The sequence below is a fragment of the Lactuca saligna genome, chromosome 8, assembly GCF_052625555.1.
Source record: "Lactuca saligna cultivar CGN05327 chromosome 8, ASM5262555v1, whole genome shotgun sequence".
Lineage (NCBI taxonomy): Eukaryota > Viridiplantae > Streptophyta > Magnoliopsida > Asterales > Asteraceae > Lactuca > Lactuca saligna.
The window spans coordinates 34,280,421-34,285,664 of record NC_136424.1 but is presented as its reverse complement, the minus strand read 5'-3'; the positions used below and the strand labels follow the sequence as shown (position 1 = coordinate 34,285,664).

The 5,244-nt window shown below is 33.5% G+C and overlaps 1 long non-coding RNA gene across 1 annotated transcript; it reads left to right on the top strand.

The window, feature by feature from the left end:
• The first annotated feature begins 2,850 nt into the window (after positions 1–2,850).
• On the top strand, positions 2,851–4,716 carry LOC145012908 (uncharacterized). Its single transcript, XR_013664715.1, has 3 exons — positions 2,851–3,072; positions 4,092–4,278; positions 4,423–4,716. It is a non-coding gene; the product is annotated as an uncharacterized LOC145012908 (long non-coding RNA).
• Positions 4,717–5,244: the final 528 nt, after the last annotated feature.

Sequence of the window (5,244 nt, the reverse complement as noted above, 5' to 3'; positions counted from 1 at the left end):
AACTCAAGTTAAGAGTTTTTGAGAAACAAAATTTTGTTCATAAATGCATGTATACATTTTGATAAGTTTTAATCTTTTGATCTCTGCAAACATGACTATAATATGAGTTTATCATGAATTCATAAAATATTTCAAAAGATTTACTCAAAGAAATGATGAAAACTCACTTTTCTAACCAATCATCATGCATGCAATCTGCTAGATTTCTTTACCTAAATTTAAACTGCCACATCTCACTCATTTCTTAACCAAAATTCGAGATTCTTTTTCTGAAATATAATATTTTGAGTTAGCTTTTAAACCCATCTGACCTCATTGGAAAATTCAAATATTTAGATTTTTAGGAATTTTTACAAAATTATTGCTCAAACAGCACCTTTTTGTGAATACTAGTTTTGTATTGCATGTTCAAAGGTCTTATTCATCACTAAAAATCAAGGAAAATTAATTTTAGCAATTAACATCATGTATAAAGAGGAGCAAACAGATATTGATTCAAAAGTCTTTGTAACATATTGCAAAAATTCTCAAAATAACATCAATAATCTTTACCAAAATCACAAGAACCAAGTTTTCTCTATAATTTATTGAGCCTTTAGGCATGTTTTTCGACATAAAAAATAAGAAAACGATTATTCATTGCTATTAAATTGTATGAAGATGCATTCTGGAAATTTTCAGCTCAATATATATTTTCTTTATATTTACATGAAAATAATAAGAAAATAGAGTGTTCAGGCATATAAAATACTTACACTAGTAAATAAACTCTGGAAAATTTTGTGGATGACCCTTTAAGATAATAAACATCTTTGATGAAGTTTCATCGATTTTTGTTACTGTTTAGTATGGTTTTGAATTTTCTTTTTATATGGTACCAACAAATCATAAAAACCACTTTAGGGAATATGAAAATATCATCTCTTATTTTTCGCAGCTTCTAACTTATGTGTAAGACGTAGAAGTTATGAATTTTTAACGGATTTTTCCTGTTCCGGCCTGTTAAAAATATAACATTAAAAATAAAGTCAAAATTAGCCGATGGAATCTAAACGAAAGTTATAGAGTATAATCTCACCTACGTGCGGATATAAAGAACGTAAAAAATGGAGCTCGTACGCGAAAGATATGAATTTTTGAAGTTTATGGCACAAACTTCGAGGAGGTCGTACGCCCAGCGTACTCAAGTTACGCAACGCGTACTCGGAAGCTAGGTCCAGAGCCGACCACGTCAACCCCTTATTCGCACGGATGACACACATCACACAATCTTGACACGTCCGAGGCTCGGATATCCATCAGATGCCATGCATCACTCTACGCGCTGCGTACTGGGTTTACGCTTAGCGTAGAGTGCTGCAATGCAGTACGCCCCGCGTACCTGAAGTTTACGCCCAACATAATTCAGATTCGGATACTATAAATAGAAAGTGAACCTGTCCAGATTTTCTTTACAAATCTCACACTTTTACACCCTTTACTCTCTCTCAAACTATCCTAACAACCCCCCCCCCCCCCCCCCCCCCCCGCGAAGCCTAAGAAACTTCCCTAACACTCGAAGCAAGCCCGAAGACCCCGAGAAAATAATATTTTCAATCGAAACTCAGCCCACGTATAGCCCGGTTTTCAACTAAAACCCCAGTTTCGTCAAAGAAAGTCATTTATAGAAACGAAGTGCTGTCCAAATTGCTATTTTATCATTCGGTTATTTCACGGTGAATTTCAATATAGGGACAATTGTATGTTATGTGTTATATGTGCAATGTGTTTTCCTGTGTTATCATGATATTGGAGTTGTATACCTTTGGCCATGTAGAGCATGTCCCGCATAACTTCTGGTATTGGCTTTGAGCCTTTGGCCATGTAGAGCATGTCTCGTATAACTTCTGGTATTAGCTTTGTGCCTTTGTCCATGTAGAGCATGACTCATATCACTTCTGGTATTAGCATAGGGCTAGGTAGGGCTAAAAGCCTGTATATGCTAGCAAAATGATAATCATAAATTGTCTATTTTCTGTGCCACTTGGGCTGAAGCTTTATGATCTATATCAGGTTGAAATTATTGTGTCTCATTGATCGTAAATCTTTGAATAAGATCATTTATTAATATGGAAAGCCTGTCATATGATATACATATGCCTTTGTTATTCTTTGTCCCTCATTGCTTCTGTTATATATATATATATATATATATATATATATATATATATATATATATATATATATATATATATATATATATATATATATGGCATAACGTTATATTGTAACTCATTAAGTGTCACCCGCTTATCCCTCTCAATGTTTAACTATTGCAGGTGATAAGCATCTAGTACAGACATGTACTGTTGGAAGATTTATAATAGTTAATACGATTACTTTTGTACTTAGTAGTTAATACTCATGTATGTACACTACAAACAAAATTACATTTAGTGACACAAACTTTTATTGGCACATTTGTTTTATGCCACTATATATCAGCTTTTAGTGGCATATAATTTGTGTGACATTGTATCGTATTGAAAATTTTAGCTTTTCGCCTCTTATTCCCTTCAAGATTAAAAGATATTGATAATTTTAGGTTACCCGCTTTCTATTCCCCCAAGATTAAAATTATTACGCCCAATCCTAAATTTTTTTGAGTTTTAGGGGGTGTTTGGTTTAGTTTTTCACAGCCAAAAGTCATTTTTAGAAAAAAAAAAAAAAAACAAAAGATGTTTGGCAAAACTAGTTTTAAAAACTACTTTTAAAGTTTTTACTTAAGGAAAAAAAACTTTTTGAAATTTTTAACTTTTTAAAAAAACTTTTGGATTTGAAAATCTCAAACAAACTGGGCTCTCACTTTCACTGCCCTAATTCATCTTGGAGATCAATACACCGACATTCGACTCGGTTCTTTCAAATTGTTTCTCATTTTCTCCCCCTCCCTTCATCGAAATTCTCCACTTCTTATCCATTAGAGTAGCTTCTCCATCAACGTCGGCCACCACCGATTCCCCCATCCTCTACCCAACATCGCTATCGCCACGGCTACATCATCACTTCTGGGTTTTATGTTTTGATCTCCGGGTAATTGCATCTCCGATCTGTGTTTATTCTTAAAAACATTATTGTCCCCAATTACATATTCGTCCACATGTGGATTCAAAATCAGAAGAAAACTTACTAATTTATGTCCATCTGATGAACTGTTTTTGGGTTGCAATGTTCTGAATATGTTAATAGGATGACCTAGTTTATTTTAAATTTCATGTGTAAGTCATACTTTGGAGCATACCAAGTGTTTGTCGAAATGTTGATGCGAAAAAATTTTGGTTTGATTAACGTAAGTATAAGCTATAAATAACTATCTGTACTGTATAGATTAGTTTCTCACCAAAATAGTTCAAATGAGTATTGATGACTAACCATATGAATTTTGAAATTAAAATAAAAATGTTTGGCAGAAAACTTGGTAAAAGGATAACAAATTTGGATTTTTTTCATCTGTTTTGACAATCATTGGACATATCGGTTGTATTGGTTCTTGGAATTGATAAATGTGCACTCGAAATCTACTTTACATTTGTCTGGATAGTAAAAACGTAATTAAAACAATTGTTTTTATTTGTTTTGGTTGTATTCTCAATTAATTAATCGAGTTCTTACTTTTTGATTTACTCTGCATCTAGTATGGCTGTAATTTGAACTATAATTAAATATTTTTTGTTGGTAATTGAATTTTGTGGTCTTCATCTATGTTTGAAGATAATGTTGGCAATTGTGGGACATTAGGAATTTAGGACCATGCCATTTTATATTTAAGAATAGGATGGTTTTGTTTAACTTCCATGATGAGTACAATAGGAAGTACATAACAAAAAAGGATTAATTCATCCATTGTAGAATGTATTCTTCATCTGTTTTGTTTATTTTCAAAAGCAAACCTTCATTTTTTTTTTTCTTTTGTAATTTAACTGCATATATGTAATGTTTTTTTTTTTTGTTGTAATTTTAACTGCATCTATATAATCTTTTTCCTGTAATTTTAATTGCATCTCTATAATCTTTATCTCATGTCTATAATATGAATTTTGCCTTTGTTGCAGTGACACTCAAGATCAACAGCCACCACAACCAAGTGTTGAGGCTAATGGAACACAGATGGGTTTTGCAGCATCCGACAATATCCTGCAGCGAGGGCGGGTTGTGGGACCGAAGTTTGGGTGTGGGGACGGGTTTTGTGGTATTCGACAGTATCCATCCTCGTTTGCATCCTGAGTCTCAACATACCAGGTAAGAACTAATATTGTCTAAATATTTATTATTTATTTGTTTTATTTGGTTATTTGGGTTTGTTCATTTGGCTATTTTATCAACCTTTATTTACTGTTTGACATTATACATTTTGCTTATGTGCTTGAATCTTGTTTTTGACAGTTGGAGGACTTGCATGTAATATGTGATCCAAATCTTAGTGAGCATTTTGACACAAGTACACAAGATCCAAATGTTGTTGTTTTTTTTTTTTTTTTTTGTCGTGGATTAGTTGTTTCCGGTTGTGATCATGAATTGGATCTTGATTTAGTGCAAAAAGAATCTTTGAAATGGTTTCAAGGGTATAACAGGAAATATGACATTATTAGTCATGTCTGAATTACCTAAGAACTAGCAGCATGTTGATGCTTACAATTTTTTTTTCTTGATTATTCACTTACACAAGTATTTTTTTTTCTTCAGGAGTTGGACAAATTTGTGCATATAATTTCATGTGTTTTTTTTTATGGTGACAAATTTGTGGATTCTGTCATACTCTTTACCATGCCTGCTCTTTGCTTAGAAGAAAATTTGCTCTTTGCTTTGAAGAAAAATTCAAGATGAGCATTTATACAAAGTTGGAGGTCAATCAAGTTTCACGTTTCTTCCCCGACAAATATTTTTGTTCTGTCATACTCTGTACTTGCAACCATCGAAGGCTCCGAAGGGCGCAACCTTAATGTTGGTGTGGTAGCTGTTGTTGTAGGAAAACTCGACCAAGGGCAAATGGGTGTCCCACGACTCACCGAAGTCAATGACACATGCTCTCAACATGTCTTCCAAGTTTTGGATGGTTCTCTCACTCCGCCCATCTGTCTGAGGATGGTAAGCTATGCTCATATCCAGCTTAGTTCCAAGAGCCTTCTGTAGTGACTGTCAGAACCTCGAAGTGAACCTGCTATCTCGATCGGAGATAATCGATACAGGAACACCATGTAGTTGAAC